Source organism: Neophocaena asiaeorientalis, unplaced genomic scaffold (assembly GCF_003031525.2).
Source record: "Neophocaena asiaeorientalis asiaeorientalis breed wild unplaced genomic scaffold, Neophocaena_asiaeorientalis_V1.1 scaffold521, whole genome shotgun sequence".
In the NCBI taxonomy this organism is placed as follows: Eukaryota; Metazoa; Chordata; class Mammalia; order Artiodactyla; family Phocoenidae; genus Neophocaena; species Neophocaena asiaeorientalis.
In genome coordinates this window covers 3,272,237-3,292,459 of record NW_020174712.1, presented here as the reverse complement: position 1 = coordinate 3,292,459, position 20,223 = coordinate 3,272,237, and the positions used below count along the sequence as shown (strand labels likewise).

General features: G+C 37.4%; 1 protein-coding gene across 3 annotated transcripts in view; it reads left to right on the top strand.

The window, feature by feature from the left end:
- Nucleotides 1–20,223, top strand: part of SORBS2 (sorbin and SH3 domain containing 2) — a 205,853-nt gene that overhangs the window by 27,539 nt on the left and 158,091 nt on the right. For all 3 annotated transcript variants that reach the window (XM_024760020.1, XM_024760016.1, XM_024760019.1), the window contains exon 2: nt 6,473–6,609. The gene's annotated coding sequence lies outside the window, so the exon portion shown is untranslated. The remainder of the gene's footprint in view (nt 1–6,472; nt 6,610–20,223) is intronic.

Genomic DNA, 20,223 nt, shown 5'->3' with positions numbered 1-20,223 from the left:
CCCAAAAAAAAAAAAAAAAAAAAACAGAAAAGCTTGACCTTGGCTGGAGCAGGGAAACCCTTCCTGAGGAAAAGGCACTTCAGCTGAGGGCTGAAGGGTACACGAATCCACTGCTGAGCAGGGCAGGCGGCCGGCAAGAGGGAATAAGGCACGCACAGGCCCTGACCACGGCCCATCCCAGGAACTGAGAGAAGACCAGAGAACCTGGAAGAAATGGCGCTAGAAGGAGGGTAGGAGATGTGGGTGGAGATGTGAGAAGATAGCAGGTCGTGCACAGCCTTAAATAGGCCCCTTTACGAAGGTTTATCTTAACGATTTTTCTACCATATGTGGCAACTACTGCACATGCTCAATTTCAATGGCATATAAATATCAAGAAAAGCTTAGTCATGGTTATATAAAACGGCAGAGGCACTTGCTAAGTACACATAGACTTCAGACAGTAAGATTAAAAACAATAAGGTTTTAACCAGAAAAGTGAGTTGGAATAAAGCTTTTAAGAAGTTATTTCTACAGAATCTCTTGCATTTGATACTGGTTATTTAATCGTTCCTTCAGACTCTCACCTTATTTGGTAAAATTCAGTCCCAGATTGCATAATGGCACATGAGATGGCAAATCACCTCCCAAAACACATTCGCTTCACATCGGTAACCAGGAAGCAGAAATAAGTGGACATACGATTTGACAACTTTAGATGTAGATTATGGAGGCGAGGGGGAAAGGCCAAATGGGATCTCTGTTAAGCCCAAGCAAAAGTTGAGATGTTAGAGTTAGGAAGGGGTTTATAGCTCAATTCTTCTCCCTCCCTTTCAGGGCACGAGTGCGGAGGGCTTGCGTGACTGGTCTGAAACCACTCACCTCTTGGGCTTGGGTTTCCCCACTCAGTGCAGTTATTGACTGTTCCACACGTGTAACACTGAGGTTCCTGGAGATGGCCCTGCTGACACTTACTAAGGGCATGATGCTTCCAGGCATCACCAGTTTTGTTGCGCATGCTTCACTCTGTTTCATGTGGTCTAAGCAGACAAGTGTAAACGATGTTAGTACACTTAATCTAGCCTTCATTTTGCATTCAACATGCCAGACTTTGGGGGTCTATCCCTTCCTTTGATCAGCGTTATCTGATGTCTGTCGTCTCTATAGTATGAGAATCTGACTGCCCTTTCGGTACATCTTTGAAACTCATGCCACTGTTTCAGACGGTCGTGCTGCCTCTCCCTAAGCACTAAAATATTTGACTAAGAGAATGACGCATTGTTCTCCTGGAATATTAGACAATGCTACCCAACCGACATGGCCACGAAAACCTTCCAACATTTATACTGCAACTCACTTTTCAAAGGACTTCAGAGGGGAAAAAAATGTAACCTGGAAAACAATATTCATGGGAAAACTACATTCACTTCCTTCCTACTGAGATCCTCTCAATTAATAGGAAGTGATGAGGAATCAAATGAGAATTCGGAGTTCTCTTGGGAAAAAAATTTAAACAGCTCTCAAAGAAGCCCTCAGAATACATGTACTCAAGAACCCGTGCATATAAAAGTCCCTAGAAATCATCATGGTATCTGAAAACAAATTACCACATTTGGCCATATATGCTAACCTGTACAGTTAGATTCTACTATATTTTAATTATTTGACCAATAATAGCATTTACAACGTGCCAGACTTTTCTACATTCCTTTCAAATGACAGCTATTCTAATCCTCACAACAGCCCACTGAGATAGGTCCTATTTAAAGAGGAGGAAACAGAGGCACAGGGAAGTGAAGTAACCGACCGGGATTCTAACCCAGACACACTGGCTCCAGACTCTCTGCTGTTGAGCATTGCACATAGTGTCAAGTTTTCTGAAACAACCAAGCAACCTGTGAGACATAAAGCTACAAATGGTCGCTGCACACAGAACTGGGAGTTTTAAATATTACCAGTGGGTCCGCTTTCTCTCTTACAATGAGGATTTTATTTTCAGGAAGCCCTTTGAGCCCACAAGGCTTTGGTGCCACCTGAAAAAGTGAGAAGTCATTTGGCAAACTGGTGACATCATTCAAAATAGTGTGCTCACTTATTTAAGGGTGGGGCAGAGGATCCAGAAGCCTCTCTACTCTAAAATACCAATCTTTCTCATGGTTCTAACAAGTGGAGTGTTATCTGATTTAATAAGATCCTTTCCTGAGACATAAATACCCTTTAGCATGGTTTGTTCTACATCAACTGTGCCTTAGCTACATTGTTTTAATTAGACAAATACTTAGCCGAAAACAATCTCAGTTTTTCTTGTGTGCTATGGAGGGAGAGAAGGAAATGTACAGCTAGACTGACTTCCAACATTTCCATCCATTTTCCCCCCTCTTCATCTCAGAAAGATTATTCTTGCTCGAGCCTCTGAAACCAATCCTGTCCTTTTGGAGAGTTTAAGAACCTCAGTGAACAAGGCGGCCGGTCCCACCCATGCCTTGCGCAAGGGTTCTTGTAACTAGGTCCTTATCTTAGTCTTTGGAGCCTGCATCTCTGCTGGCAAACTTGCCAAGTGTTCTAATTCCTCCAAGAATTAGTTGTTGACCCATGGACCCCTCTTTTAAGTAGCATGGATCGAGAACAGTGGTTCGCCAAGTGTGGTCAAGAATCACTGGGGACTTGTGAGAGATTAGAATTTCAGGCCCCTTCCCAGACGTACTCAGTCAGAAACGAGGGGTAGGACCCAGCATTCTGTGTTTTGATGAGCCTTCCAGGAGACTCTGATGCTCGCTACAGTTTGAGAACCATTGGCCTAGATGGCAGTGCCCAATAAAAACAGAATGCAAGCCACATTTGTACATTTAAAAGGTTCTGGCATTTTAAAAAGTAAAAAGAAACAGGTAAAATTAATTTTAACAAATTATCTTATTTAACCCAATATGTCTGAAATACCATTTCAACATATGATCAAGTCTCTTTTTCATACTAAGTCTTCAAAGTCTGCTGTACATTTTGCACTTATGTGACATCTCAGTTCTGACGAACCACATGTTTAGTGCTCAACAGCCGTATGTATCCATCATATTGGATAGCCAAGCTCTAGACTTACAGTGATAATAGCATTAACTTTTATGCTTTCTATGCATCAGGCATTGTTAGTTAAGCATTTTGTGTGCATCATCATGTAAACCCTCCCACAACTCTGTGGACTGGTACTGTTATTATCCCCATCTTATACAGGAGAAGGGTTATGCCAAAGCCCGATTTAGTGCTACACCAATATAAGAAGTCCAACTCTAATATAAGCATTTTCCAATGATTTTAAATCTACTTATTTGTAAAAATAAAAAAAGAGAGAAAGAATATAAATAAAATCATTAACGGTAGTACAGCTGGTACAATTGCCAAGGCATTAATAACTTATAAAAGACATAGTGGTTACAAAAGTCCAACATTTAGTCTTCTAACCTTCAGAAATATGCCTCAATCTGCACTCTTCTGTGACATCAAATCTGTCAAAAGGTGCTTATGGACAGGCTGTCTGGACAGTCAGGATCTTTGGGGAACAAAGGAGACCTGGGTGAGTCACCTGGCAGTGTAGGACTCATCCTAAATGGGGAGCTAGCAGGGTCATAACCTGTTCATTCAAGTGCAGATTGACATAAAATGATTAATAATAGTTAAACAGGAGGCAATGGGCTTCTCTCAGTATTGGTGTGAAAAGCAGGCAGTTTGGAATTTAAAAATTATGGTTGACTTAGTACTCAAAGAGTTAATCTTTATCTGTTCCCTTAACTTCCATAGTTTCTCAAGGAAGGCCAATTTAAAAATGTATTTTTCTTCTTCATTATAAACTACTATAAGGAGGAAAAAGTAAAAACAATTAAAAATTTTTTTTCTGAGGCTAGGCTTCCATTTTTTTGCCAGAATTACCATTTATCATTTTGACCAAGTAAAGTAAATATCCGATTTTAAACTGACAGTTATTTAAGACATATTAAAATGGGACCACTCAAATGAACAGAAAAATGCATTATTCTACAGAGATCTTTTTAAAAACCCTGCTGCATATTTTTTAAATAAGGTTAATCTTATTTTAAAAATTTGATTACATATTTCAAACGTAAGTTATAAATTTTTAATTTAAATATCTACATAATTTTAACATGAGCGTATCATGCCGAAAGATTTCACTATTTTACCGCAGTAGTTGAAATAGAAGTTGTGTAACTTTTTTTAAAAAACATATCATGCACGGGCTTCCCTGGTGGCGCAGTGGTTGAGAGTCCGCCTGCTGATGCAGGGGACGCGGGTTTGTGCCCCGGTCTGGGAAGATCCCACATGCCGCGGAGCGGCTGGGCCCGTGAGCCATGGCCGCCGAGCCTGCGCATCCGAAGCCTGTGCTCCGCATCGGGAGAAGCCACAGCAGTGAGAGGCCCACGTACAGCAAAAAAAAAAAAAAAAACATATCATGCATAGTCTTTAGTATTTTCTTTCTTTTTTCTTCCAGTTTTATTGAGATATAAATGACATACAATACTGTATAAGTAAAGGTGTACAGCATAATCGTTTGACTTATGTACATTATGACGACCACAGTAAGTTTTGTGAACATCCATCATCTCATATAGATACAAAATTAAAGAAATAGGGAAAAAAGTGTTGTTCTTATGATGAGAACTCTTAGGATTTACTTTCTTAACAACTTTCATATATAAAATACTGCAGTGTTAATTATATTTATCAAGCTGTACATTACATCCCTAGTACTTACTTTTAACTGGAAGTTTGTACCTTTTGACTGCCTTCACTCAATTATCTTTCCTCCAGCCCCTGTCTCTAGTAACCACAAATCTGACCTCTTTTTCTATGAGTTTGTTTGTTTGCTTTTGGAGTATAATTGACCCACAACACGACCTTAGTTCCTGTTACACGGCATAGTGTAACAGGATTTCACATTTCTATACATTTCAAAATGATCACTACAATAAGTCTAGTTGCCATCTGTCACCATACTGAGATATGACATAGTTATTGACTGTAGAGATTCCCCACACTGTACATTTCATACCTGTGACTCATTTATTTTGCAACTGGAAGTCCGTACCTCTTATTCTCCCACACCTATTTCTTTCCTCAGTAGTTTCTCTAATCAGTTGCAAGGAAAGAGTTGAATTTGATCTGAGCCTCTGGTAACCAACCTTCATAATATTAACTATAAAATATATCAAGGTGGTTTGTACACTGGACTAAAATCAGAGAATCTTCTTACACCTCTCCGCAGTACTTTCTGACTGCGCATGGCTTCTCTTTGTTATGAAGAAAAGGGAATTGAGAGGATTCAGGAATTTCATCTACGTAGAATAAAGGCTTTTCTAAAAAATACGTGTTTCCTTGGTAGGAAGTAACTAATTTTCCTTCTTAGGGGTGTTGCAAAAGGTATAATGAAGCAATGGAAATCAGGAGTCGGTCTGATGACGCATATCTTCCTTCAGTCAGAGTAGAAAGAGATCTCCATCTCCAGTTGCTATGGTTTGAATAGCCTGTGGAAAAGAAGCTGTAGAAGTCTGTAGCAAATTCTGTCCTTATTCTTGCTGCGTTTGTGTGCTGGAAGCCTTTTGAGGCAAAGACATTGTTAATTTTGTCCACTGTTGTATTCTCAGAGTTCTTGGCAGATAGTAGACTCAGTACTTGCCACAAAAATATTTGTTGAATGAATGAATGAATACAATTTGTAGATCTTAATTCATCATTCTACAAACAAAATGAAAGCTCAGAGTTTGCCAGTCATTGTTGGTGACCCAATCTGAAATATTTCTTCGTTGGCCCTTGGAGGGAGAGGCAGGGGGAGGGGTGCCTGTCTGCGTCTTGTCACTGAATGGACCCCAATCTCTGCCAACAGATAAGAAATGTCAACAGCTCAACCCAGTAGCTGTCAAAAATAGCATAGTTGATGGAACTGGAAATTTGGGTGTGGGCTAGAAATAAACCATTTGTCTTCGGTCTTAAGAAGGATAGGATGATAACAGCTATTCCTCCCAGAGAGATCTAAAATATTTTTTAAGACCCATATGAGCAAGCAAGGAACTATCAGAAGAAAAGTCTTTCCTCTCAATGAGGCATAAATAGAACATCTTATTTTCAACAAACCAGGTAGATCATTTTGAAAACGCGAGGATTATGGCAAAGCACTATGTTTCTTTAAGGTTTCAGTCGAAATGTTTTATTGTGTTTTGTTTTCAATCGTGCTGGCACTTTTCCTCAAAATGTCAATGAATATTTGCACAGTGAAGCAAGTTGTTGTGGGCTTCCTGGTTTCTGTCCCGCCCCGCTTCCCCGGAGGGGGGCTGTGGTGATTCGGCAAGGTTTTTTCATCCCTTGCAGACAACCCCGGCTGCTGTTAATGCTGAAAATAGCTCAAACGCTCTCAGAACAGTAGCACCACCCAGCAGCTGGGATTCTTTCCGTCTCTCATTTGCCTTCTCTCTTGCCTTTTTTTTCCCTTCAGACACTTGGGTTGGACTTAATCTTAAACCTCTGGAGTTCAAGACCTTTTAAAAAGGGCTAAATAAACAATCTCCACGTGTAAAAGGCCAATGACTCCTACCTCTCTTCAGAGCAACTGTTGAACCCGGCTGCCTGTAGGTAAGATTTTTCTTTAATTCTGGAGTGATGTTATTGGTTTATGATATGTTTATGACTGATGTTTTTTAAATAACTTGTTAATCGGGAGAATGAACGGGGGTGCTGAACGATTTCCAGGTAAATACGGTGTTCCAGGATACAGCAGTAGCATCTGTGCATTTCTGTGGCTGTAATTTTAAACTGTGCTGAACGCACTCTGTCCTGTTGACCTGCAGTACAGACCCGCCTGTGATTGAGCTGCAGCAGGACGCTAATTAAGCCTCGTTGCCAGAGTCATCCAGAGCCTTGCAGACATCCTAATTTTCCTGTTTAGACGGCTTACTTATTTTTAACTTTCTAAGGGCCTTTTTTTTTTTTAAGGAAAAAGATGCAACTATCTGAGGAAAGGAGATATATTAGTAATTATTTTAAGGACAAGGAGATAGCTCTACCTGAGTACCTTCTTTCATCACTGTGCTGTTTATTACTAGCGTAGAATGAGAACAGTTTTTGTTTGTTGTTTGTTTTGTTATTTTGTATACTCCTAGCACAATTTGGTGACTCGGTTTTGAGAATTCCTTAACTAGCTGACTGTCTTCGGCTAGCAGGTTTCTCCAATGTGACAATATAATATTTTGGAGAGTTTTCTGTGCCTTCCCCTCCCCTATCTTATGCTTGGTCTTGACATTCTGCAAAGTACTTTGATCTGTGGACTTTAACTTCAAACACAGCATTTACTTTTGTTATGAGTATTTACTATGTTCAGTAGAAAGTCTTTTTTTTTTTTTTTGGTTTAACGCTTTTATATTATTTCCTTTGAATAAGCTATTGGGTTTTGGTTTTCTCTCACTGATATGTGTTAGGTTTTATTAGTACAGGGACCCCCAACTGAGAGGCCAAGACTATTTTATGGCAAGTTTCTCTGACCATTATAGACTTTATGATAGCTCTCTGTTCCCCTCCAAGCAGATGTCTAAAATCAAGCAGCAAATGACGGTGCACAGACCAGACTCTATCAACCCCTCACTTGAGTGCCTCCAAATTACCATGTGCCTCGGGGACTTACTGTTGCTTTTTAACATGGACACTGAAGTCCTTGGAATTTAGAGATTCTTGTTTCCAAAGAAGTTTATTGGTGTCACACCATATGTCAAAAGAAAAATGCATTTTAAACACACATCTTCTGGGTAACTTTTTTTTAAAAAAAGAAAGAAAAAGAAGAAGAAAAAATAAAGAGAAAAAAAAATTTAAAAAAGGAAAACTAGAAAAAAAAAAGGAAAAGAAAAATCCTCTGTAGCCAGAAGTCTGTATTGGTAGTGAAACTTCTGCTGAATAAGGGATAAGGAATGAAAAAAACGTATTTCCTAAAATAGGCAGAGTATAGCACTTTCTAGCCATTCAGTCAAATTCTTTATTTTGGAGAAAATTCATGTGTATATTACATTTGTTTGTCACTCTTTTCTTCTTCACCACAAGCAAAGGATATTTTCTAAGTCCTCAGCTAGATACTGAGTTTGATGTTCCCTGGCAAGCTGTCCCTGTGTCCTGGTGAATGTGAAGAGTGGAACGAGCCTGATCCTGTCAGGATTCTGTATAAGTCCCCGACTGTGGGGACTGATACACTGTGCTCCGTGCTCTGCACCTTGCTGACAAGGAAGAAAGCCAGTGGCTGCAGAACTCCTGTTCAGAGGGGTGGAGTAGGGAGTCAGCTATGGGAGATGTCCCTCCAGGTTAGGAGCAGATGCAGTATGATCTCTAGAACTGGGACTGAGATAGGAGGAGGACCTAGAGCTATTCAGTCTAATTTTTTATTTCCAAAAGGTGGATATTTAATTGCTAACTTTCTCCCTTCAGATCTGCATAATATGGAGCTTTTTAATCACCCCATTTCTGTGATGTGTGCACAGTCAAAACTTGAAATCCTCCAGTTATTTTGAGCATACACTTCCCTGCCTTGGGGGGTTCTAGAATACTCTCCTCCTTAATACCAGGAAGGCTTGATTTGGCATTGCTGAGGAGAAATGTATCGCTAAAAGGCAATACAAGTTCAGTTGCAGAATCCAAAGGATGAAATGGGTTTGGAACATGATAGAGGCCATTAAATTCTTAGGCAAGCCATTTTTTTCGTGTTCTGTTGGGTTTTTTTGTTTCTTTGTTTCCCTCTGCCCCTTAATTTTACGCTGAAACTTTGGCTTGTTTGAATGTGAAACTCAAGGAGAAACCTCGCCAAAACCACTGAGTTTCACATAGGTTCCACATGAAAGAAGTATTCTACCCAGCCTTGCTTGAAACTTGGCCCATGTTTTGCCAAAAGTTTCATGAATGTCAGTGAGCCTGGATTTGAAACATAATCCCAAACCAGGTGACTTCTGGCGACTTTGAGGCTGTCCTGTAGAAGTATAGAATCTGTCAAACAAGGACACCCCTTATTTTCATATCTCCGACTAATTTCATGTGTATACACATTTTCCCAGTAAACTTCCATTTGTTCTATGATGTTTTAAAGCCAGGTTCAATCCTAATGTGAATTTTTATAGCTGTGGGATTGAAGCATTGGCAAATAGAAGTCTGCATTTTAAATTCCAACACAGTCTGAACCAAGTGGTGTGAACATGTTGGTATAATTCAGCTGAGGAAGGAAGTCCCAGGAGAGTCATGGAATGTCTTTCTTTGCTTAAATATACTTCTGTGCTTGTGTGGAACAAAGAGTAACATTTTGTCCAGGTCTATCTGCTTGACAGTATGCCTTTTGTTCGCTCTCCAAAGGTGGTGTCAAATGTATTGGTGGAAAAATAATAAACTTCCAGATATATATTTTTTTTGCCCGCTTAACTGATATACTCCTAGGGAACATTGTAAGCATTAAAAAGTTCAGTACTGATACTTGTAATGTAATGTATACTGAGGATAAAGGGGTACTCAGCAGAGTCTATTTTCTTCAGAAAAGCTTTACCTAGAGCTGTTGTGTGACAGTCTAATGGGCTGGGTTGTGAAGGTGTGTGTGTGTGTGTGTTGAGTGGTTGGAAAGGAAGAGGGGATTTGTAAGCTTTGTTCAGCAAATATGCTATATTTAAACCAAAAACAACTGAGAAGAAGAAGGGGACAAAGATGAGAGCAGTAGAAATAAGAAGAGACCATCTGGAGTAGAGGATGAAGCATCAGGATGGTTTGATACTGCCTTCTTTAACTAGGCTTTCTCCTAGAAACTAAAACTCTACCTGCAAAATACCCACACCTGTAATTTTATTTAATACTCAGGATTATCAGAGATAACAGACTGTATTTTTATTTCACCCAGTGCATAGGTGTTTCACATTCAATAACTACTTTGATTTCCTGGATCATCTATCTTAAGGTAGGGTGGTATTACTATTAATATGGGGTTGGTCATGCAGGCATTGTGTTCCCAATGTACAGGTGAGGATACTGACCCCCCAGATTGCCGCATCATCCACTTTACATTCCTGGTAAATAGCAAATGGCAGGTTGGCTCTCATGTCAAAAGCTTTCAAAGTGTACCATTCCACCCCATTGCAAAATACAAAGATATAAAACAAGTTAAAAATAACAGCCAGAGGATAGTAAGAAAATGACTGGTCCAAGCAATGAAAGAGCTATTTCGAATCATAACAACTTCTGACTTTCTATACTTCACTGAGAGAAAAACGTAAGCAAAAGAGGGATTAGGATTACGGAGAAAGACACACATGTGCCAGTGGTATAATGAACCAAAAGTTATGACTTGGTTGATTGAAACAGAAGATACAGGTCAGCAAAAAGAATCAGGTTAGTAATGACACAGCTTAAAATAATAATGTGCTCTCTAATTAAAGGTCAATTCAGTATTAGAAAAGATAGAACAGAAACACTAATCTCTTGTTCTGAAGATACATTTGGGCTTGAAAAAAGAAACTGAATTTAGTTTAATGGAAAAACAACGTACGGCATGTGTTTTTAAATGTTGTGTTTTGGCTACTTTGACCCGTTGCAAATCCTGGTCCAAGTACAACTTTGAATTGGTTTAATTCTAGTGGAGCCGTTGCTCGTGACACGCATTCAGCTCAGTGGTAGTTCTCTCGTTCAGTTTTGCAAACCTAAGAAATTTGGTTGGTTTCAAATTTAGCTCCAAGCAGTGTTCAGAAGTTTTGTGTTTGTTTGACCTGACCATTTAAATATTTTAAAACTACACAACACTCAACCTTTAGAACAAATTCTTAATGCTAAAAACACTTAAGAACATTGAAAAAGTTATACATAAGTACATTGTCTGCAAATTTAATGAACAACCAAATATAGTTAACAATACCGTTTTGATCTAGATCAAAACTATTTTCTATTCCACATTTAGCTGTTTTACTATGAAAGTATTCACTTTTTAAAAAATTGTTATTATACTGAGATTAAAGATCATGGTTAAGAATGGAAAACTGGGAATTCCCTGTCAGTCCGGTAGTTAGGACTCTGCGCTTTCACTGCTGAGGGCCCGGGTTCAATCCCTGGTCGGGGAACTAAGATCCTGCAAGCTGCAGGGCATGGCCAAAACAAAAATCCCTGAAAAAAAAAGAAAAAGAAAAAAAAGAATGGAAAACTATCCAGAAACAAATATGGCTGTAAATATGCAGTTAGAATAGAAACCGCATCCTCGTGGTACCAGGAGAGCCAAGTGCTGGAAGGCATGATCTGGCATCTGGTTGACCTCCACGTGCACATGTGTGAATAGTCCAGAACGGTGGGCCTGTACTAAAGGATTCAGCAGGGGAGTGTTGGAGATAAAGGAAGAAGTTTTGTGCTAATTCAAGAAGGATGTTAAATGTCAAACTAAGAGATCCAGGCCTCATTCTGAAGTAAGAAGTAGTCATTACCCCTGACTGTACAGGGCAGTAAAATGATAACTTTGGGGAGAAGTAAATAGTTGACAGAGTATCACTTCTTAGTGGTTGAGTTTAAATAAAAAATCAAATTGCTTTCAATAAAATTCATTTTATAATTTGAAATATAAAAATATTTTTAACTTATTTAATTAAATAAAATAGTTTTAAATAAATAAAATCTTATTCTATTTTATTTATTTATAAATTGTGTTAACATTTGAAATATAAATTGTTTTCTTATAACATGTAAACAATTGTTTACTATAAAAATCAATAATTTACTATTGTTGGACATAAAATTAAATCATTGAAATTTTCTTTTTATATCAAATATGATTATTTTCATTCAAGGCAGAATAAAACCAAAAGTAGATGTAAACAGGTTTCTAAACTTTATACTGATATCACAAAAGACTGTGGCTTATGATGAGACTTCTTTTTTAAAAAATTTATTCATTTATTTATTTATTTGGCTGCGTTCGGTCTTCATTGTTGCGCTTGGGCTTTCTCTAGTTGCGGTGAGCAGGGGCTACTCTTTATTGCAGTGTGTAGGCTTCTCATTGCAGTGGCTTCTCTTATTGCGGAGCACAGGCTCTAGGCATGTGGGCTTCAGTAGCTGTGGTTCGCAGGCTCTAGAGCGCAGGCTCAGTAGTTGTGGTGCATGGGCTTAGTTGCTCTACGGCATGTGGGATCTTCCTGGACCAGGGCTGAAACCTATGCCCCCTGCATTGGCAGAAGGATTCTTAACCACTGCACCACCAGGAAAATCCTGATGAGAGACTTATAAAAACCAAGTAAAAGACTGAAAAGCTGAGTAAAATGGTAAATTCAGTAAGAGTTAGATGATTTTTGTTGAAAGAATAATGAAAGTTGATTTTGTAAAAAACAAAAAAACTGTTTTTTTTAAGATGACTACTGGTCTTCAATATAAAATATAGCTTCATTTTAGCTTGTGTTTGAGCTACTTTACTTTAAAAATCAATGGATGAATTTCATATTCCAAAATTAATATAAGGTTGGCACTTGGGCTTTGTCTCATGTGGTGAGATCCATGACTTAATAGCCAAAGTTTGTGTAAAAACTTGTCTGGAAATAAAGTGATAATAGTTATGCTAAGGTGAGAAAATTTGATTGCAGTGAGATTTTTATCCTCCTTACCATATTTTGGATATCGAAATTAAACAAAAAGCATTAAGGGTTAAAAATCACTTGTGCCTAAATCATAATTTTATATATTCACTTACATCCTTTTCCTAATTAGTGTTCTGAATGACTATATAGAGCATACAAATAAAAACACTTGACAGAAGACCAGTTTGTATTTCTCAGTGAACATTATAGCTTTGTACATTTAACACTTGACTGTGCTTATTAATTTAAGAAGAATGATCTTACATATAAATCAAAAAGGAAGAAAATTAGGAGGTTATTAGTAAAACCAAATAGTGTTTTAAGTAATTACAAAGAACTCCTTTTTTTTTTAAGATTTTTTTTTTATTTTTATGTGGACCATTTTTAAAGTCTTTATTGAATTTGTTACAATACTGCTTCTGTTTTATGTTTTGGTTTTTTGGCTGCGAGGCATGTGGAATCTTAGCTCCCCAACCAGGGATTGAACCCGCACCCCCTGCATTGGAAGGCGAAGTCTTAACCACTGGACAGCCAGGGAAGTCCCCCTACAAATAACTACTTTTAATACCCTAAGCATTTTCATATTTACTGAGTGAATATTTTTGTAAGGATCTTTTTCTATTGCTTCAGTCATTTACTTCTTAAAGACTCCCTTCACCATCATATATGAATCATATGAGACTTGAGGTTTAAAACTTTACAATTGACACAGACTATAGATCAATCTCAACGCAGAAAACATTGATAAAACCCAAAACAACTTTTCAAAATAAAAATTCACAACCAGACACAGGAAAGAATCACTTTAACCTTAAAAAAAAAAAAAAGCATCAGGGCTTCCCTGGTGGCACAGTGGTTGAGAGTCTGCCTGCGGATGCAGGGGACCACGGGTTTGTGCCCCGGTCCGGGAAGACCTAAAAAAAAAAAAAAAAAACATCAATTAAAAACCTATATCATAAAAGTGCACTGAAAAATATGAAACTCAGATACTGGTTACCTCGGGGGAGTTAGGGAAGATATTTCAATCAGAGGCGTGTATGATAGGCTTAATTGAATTCATATTGTCTTTTTTTTTTTTTTTTTTTTGGACTCTCAACCACTGCGCCACCAGGGAAGCCCCCGTAATGTCTTTTAAAAAATATTTTTAGGACTCTGTATTTTATTTTATTTTTTTTTATACAGCAGCTTCTTATTAGTTATTGAATTCATAATATCTTATATTTTACGATGAATGGTGGGTACATGGATATTTGTTATATTATTCTTTTTATCTTTTGAATGTCTGAATAAAGACCCGTATCTCCCATGCCTTAAATTTGAGATACATTGTATATACCAAAAAAATTTTAAATATATTTCTCAGCTGATAATATTGAAAGACAATTTTAAAGCAGAGCAGATTTTCTGAACATTTACAAAGAAGCAATACAATAGGTGGTGTGTTGGTTAGCCTATATTTTTACCTAGGGCCCAAAACTTCTATAAATGGTGAATTAGAAAAGACAATGAATTTAATTCTTTTGCATGCAAATGTCTATTGTAAACCTACATTCAAGATCACTTTTGTAGTGTGTATTGTTCCACAAGGCATTGTTACATACAATTCTTAGAATCTATTAAATGTGATATTTGCTCTTTAAAATAGTGAATAATTTGTCATTTTGCTTTATGAGAATTTGCAACGGGTTTTGAATGTAGCAGTGAATAAGTATATTTTAACTTACCTCTTTAACATTGGTTTTAGGATAATATATTGAGATGAAAGGATTTCTGTTTCAAGATGCTCTATGCAATAAACGTATGAAAAGTGATTTTATAACATATAGGCAATCCTCTCAGTGGCCATGGGACCGGGACCATAAGCATAGAAAGCAATAATGTGGTTGCTATGCCCGAGTCTCCAGTTAATGTTACCCTGTGCACAGTGAGGACTACCTATATTTAATATAACGACTTCACTCTGTAACTTAATAGCACATTTCTTAAAATTTAATTTATTCAAAAAATTTACATACACACAACTGTTCCTTAATTTTCACACGTAACACTTCTTTGATATCGCAGGGAAAGAAACCTAGTGATTTTTCATTATCATTTGACAGGAATCAATGCTTAATTTTGAGAATTTTTATTCTGAGTTTTTTGTTTGTTTTATTCATAGAGTTATCCCAAATGCTAAAATGGAAAAGCTGGCAGACATCACTATTTTCTTAGGGGGTTTGATAAATGATGGATTATACTGAATAATTTTTTCCTTTTTTTCATTACAAGTAATTTTACACGTAGTCTGAAAATTCAGTACAAGCCAAAAGTTCCTTATTTTAAATCATAAAATTCAAAGAAAATATAGTTTCTAGGTTTCTAGGTAAAGTATGTCAAATATTTGAATGGTAAACAATAAACACATTGAAGAAATTGTGCAGTTCTAATAACACAAAGAATTACTTTGAATTTCTTCATGTCATTGTTACTAAAGCTGAGAAACCAATTACTACATAATTAACAAAAAGTAATATTTGGAAACAAATGTGAGAAAAAGGCTTTCAGATTACTGGCACTATGCACTCTCAGCTCCCTGACCATTAAAACCTCTTCTCCTTTGCCTTCTGTGACACTGGAAGATTTTCCTTCAATCTCTCTGATCACTTCTGAATTCACTTACAGGTGCCTCTTTCTCTGCCTGACCTTAAAGGTATTCCCTTGGGTTCTGTCCCTCTTGTTTAATCTCGGCTCAGTTCGCCTTTTCCTTCTTTATGAAAATTTCAAAATCTATGTCTCTATCCCTGATCTCTCTCATCAGTTCCAGACTCACATTTCCAAGTAACTGGTAAACATCGCATATGAATATCTTCAGTGTCCTTCAAACTCAAAACTTCTAAAACTCATCATCTTCCAACTCTCAACCTGCTCTTCTTCCCCAGGGCTATGTTTTAATATAATCATGTCACCCAGTTACTCAGAATTAGAATCTTAAACAAGCCTTCAGGGCTTCCCTGGTGGCGCAGTGGTTGAGAATCCGCCTGCTGATGTAGGGGACACGGGTTTGTGCCCCGGTCCGGGAAGATCCCACATGCCGCGGAGCGGCTGGGCCCGTGAGCCATGGCTGCTGAGCCTGCGCGTCCGGAGCAGCGGGAGAGGCCACAACAGTGAGAGGCCCGCGTACCACAAAAAAAAAAAACAAGCCTTCAAATTTTCCTTCATACCAACTTAGTCACTGTTGATTCTATCTACACTTGCAACTTCAATATCCCCCCTTGCCCTAGCTTAGAGGCTGCTGCAACATTCTTGGCTAGGATTTCTCAGTACTGTCCCGATCACTCTTGACATCCATTTTCTCCGCCTTCCAGTCTAATCCCTTGAAGCCAGAGTCATTTTGTCAAAATAAACAAGCTTTGCATGTAGACTTCCCAACTACCAAACTCCCCTATCATATAGCAAGTACATTCACTTTGCTTTCTTTTCAGGCTTGAAAGACCAGGAATGGTGACCATGTTAACCAATGGAAGCAAATTCAGTACATGATGTTCAGGCATAAATAGCCCTGTGTTTTCCCAGATAAAAGGCAGAGCTGGCAACCCTTCCAGACTCATTAGTAGAAAGGGTGTGGCTCGCTGTGCCAGCCATGGAACCGAGATCCAGTGTCAGTCCTGTTACTTCTCTCAAAGAGCCCTTTTCCTCAGACTCTCCTTCTAACAGAGTAATAACAACATTTGCCAATCACCTGTTTGGTTGCCACTTATTATGTACTGATGTGATGGTTGTAGGCAAATGCTAAATGATAAACGTTTTGTTTTTTAAAAAAAATCAGACCATAGTAAGAACACAAAGTTTTAAACCAGAAACTCCATATGATTCATATGTGACAGTGAAAGAAGTCTTTAAGAAATAAATTTTTTGAGGAACCCCCACACTGTTCTCCATAGTGGCTGCACTAATTTACATTCCCACCAACAGTACACAAGTGTTTCTTTTCTCCACACTCTCAACAAGACTTGTTATTTCTTATTTTTTGATGATAGCCATTCAACTCTAAAAAATGTGAATATCTTCAAAACCAAATATAAAAAAATGACTGAAAATATAAAAAGATCCTTATGACAATATTTCACTCAATAAATATGAAATCGATTAAGGTATTGAAAGTCATTATCCGTGGTCACTTAAAACACTAATCGGTTTTACTAGTAAACGCCTGATTTCCTTCCTTTCTGATTTATATGTGAGAACACTCTTCTTAAATATAAGCACAGCCAAGGGTTAAATGTACCGAGCTCTAATATTCAGTAAAAAATATAAAAACAAGGTATGGAGTTATATTTCTGGAACAGCATAAAGGTCTCTCTCATTGAATTATTGCCATAATTTCAGTAAACGTAACTTTATCTGAAAAGCATAATATAAAGGGTGAAATTCTAAATACCAAACTTCTGGATCTTTTAACATTTATGGCACCATTGGTCTTTATGTCATCTAGTCAATAATCATTTGTTAAGAGTCTACTCGGGGCCTTTTCTCACCTTTTGAGATAGCCCACACTCTGTGGAGTGTGTTTCTCTCTAAATAAATCCACTTCATAAAAAAAAAAAAAAAAAAAAAAAAAGAGTCTACTCGGTAGTCTGTTCTGGCCTCTGTGATGGTCCCTGTGGACTAGTCACCCCCGCCCCCATCCTCCGTGCAGTTGGAGGTAGTTATTGAAAGGTAAGGCCAAATAGTCATGTAATTCAAATTGTAATAAGAGCCATGAAAGAAAGATAAAGGAGGCTAGAAGAGCAGAATCTACAGTTCTGAGAACCAAGGGTCAATGACAAAAAGACTGCTAGATTTGGAATTTAGTGAAATTATTAGGAAGGTTAATTACTTGGGGTAGTAATCAAAAGAGGCATTTCCTGTGCCAAGAATGATGGCCCCTTTTATCAATTACTGAGGGTAAAGAATAAAGAGATGTGGACGTGATTCCTCCAAAAACAGGTATGTCAGGCATCACTGTGAATATCCACCCTCTAAATGCACGTGAGTTTATGTGACGGACTTTGTCTCCTGTGGAAAATATCTTTAGAATGATAGCTAGCTGTGCTAGTATATATAAATTCTCCATGGGTTATGGAGATAGTGTTGTCTTTGCTCCTATTTAAATACTGAAAGAGTATGATTTCTGAAATGATATATGAAAGATGAATGTGACTTTGAGAAAAACTTATTTGAGCTCTGAGTAGGATTTTCAAGATAAACATCCAAGGAAAATCTAACAAGAGGGATATGGAAACGAAATTTCTCAATGAATAAAGACGTTACTGATTTGCAGCTATGGAGTATTTTGACATATGTTCAGGTGTTTGCTTTGAGGCATGTAAGGAGTTAAAAGTGAAAGAAGATGTTTAAAGTGTTCTTTCTTACTTTGAACTACATTTCAAAGAAATATATAATTTCAGCATCAAACATATATTTCCTCCATGGACCAACACAAATATGTGTGTGTGAATTAGATCTTGTGGTTGGGGTTATTCCTATTATTTTTATTATGTATCTGAAATGGCAGTTATTTAAAATAAAATATTTTCTGCTTTAATAGTATTATTCAGAGTAGGATTGATAACAATTTTTTCTTCTGCTACTTATACCCTCATTCACATTTTTGAAAGCAGCAACATGGCTAATTTATTTTAAGAATTTCAGTTATTTCAAACAAAAATATCTGCATGCAACTAAAAATAGAGAAACATGGCTTTTAATGCATTACATGTTTTTATTTTTCTGGAAATGTTCATGACCTTAGATTTGTAAAAGGTAGCTGAGTACTTTTCTGACATTTCTTTGCCAGGGATCAGTATTGCCCTAGAAAATGCTGTTCGAAATCACAAAGTGGGTATCTGTATAGATACATTTTAATTTTTCAGATTATTCCTTCCTCACTTTTGGCTTAATCATGAACGGTAACAAAAGGGAATGGAAGAGAGTAATAAACAATGAGTATTCCAATTCAATGAGTATTATACAAAGTACTAAACAAAGCACTTCCAATTCAATGAATATTATATTCCTGATGTAAGAGTTGAACCCGAGAGCTGGGAAATCTGGGTGATAAAAATATGTTGAATAAAGTAGAATCAGAACATTTGTTGGAGTCCCCTAAGCTATCCTTGAGTATATGCCATTTCAATGAGCCGACCTGCAGTGGAAAACAGAAATTTGCTCCACAGGAATATGAAAGTGCTGTGGCATAGAGTGTTTTATAGAAGTTGAAGATCTAACCTTAAGTGACTGCTGAAGTTGACTTAGAATATTGATAACAATACAGGATATTTGTAAAATGTGATAAACTTTGAAATAATTAATACAATAGTAACATAAGACCATGAAAGCAATTACAGAATTATTACTATAGAATATAGATTTATTCTATTGACTTACCATCTGAAATATCATCACGTATCTTTGAATACTTATCTTAGAGCATAACTTCTAAGAGCACTCATGCAAATCACAGCTATATTTTATCAAATTATTCCATTTTTCACATTCCTTAAAAATTGTGAAGGAAAATCTTTCAACCCATAGGAAATTCAACTTTCAGAGAAGACCTAAATAGACATTTCTCCAAAGAAGATATACAGACTGCCAACAAACACATGAAAGAATGCTCAACATCATTAATCATTAGAGAAATGCAAATCAAAACTACAATGAGATATCATCTCACACCAGTCAGAATGGCCATCATCAAAATATCTAGAAACAATAAATGCTGGAGAGGATGTGGAGAAAAGGGAACACTCTTGCACTGCTGGTGGGAATGTGAATTGGTACAGCCACTATGGAGAACAGTATGGAGGTTCCTTAAAAAACTACAAATAGAACTACCATATGACCCAGCAATCACACTAGTGGGCATATACCCTGAGAAAACCATAATTCAAAAAGAGTCATGTACCAAAATGTTCATTGCAGCTCTATTTACAATAGCCAGGACATGGAAGCAACCTAAGTGTCCATCGACAGATGAATGGATAAAGAAGATGTGGCACATATATACAATGGAATATTACTCAGCCATAAAAAGAAATGAAATTGAGTTATTCGTAGTGGGGTGGATGGACCTAGAGTCTGTCATACAGAGTGAAGTAAGTCAGAAAGAGAAAGACAAATACTGTATGCTAACACATATATATGGAATTTAAGAAAAAAAAATGTCATGAAGCACCTAGGGGTAAGACAGGAATAAAGACACAGACCTACTAGAGAATGGACTTGAGGATATGGAGAGGGGGAAGGGTAAGTGTGACAAAGCGAGAGAGAGGCATGGACATATATACACTACCAAACGTAAGGTAGATAGCTAGTGGGAAGCAGCCGCATAGCACAGGGAGATCAGCTCGGTGCTTTGTGACCACCTAGAGGGGTGAGATAGGGAGGGTGGGAGGGAGGGAGACGCAAGAGGGAAGAGATATGTAAAAATATATATATGTATAACTGATTCACTTTTTTATACAGCAGAAACTAACACACCATTGTAAAGCAATTATACTCCAATAAAGATGTAAAAAAAAAAAAGAAATTTCTTAGGTCTTCTCTACTTCATTCCTTCACTATTATGAGATATTGTAAATTGTTATAACTATGTTCTCTCTACCCACTG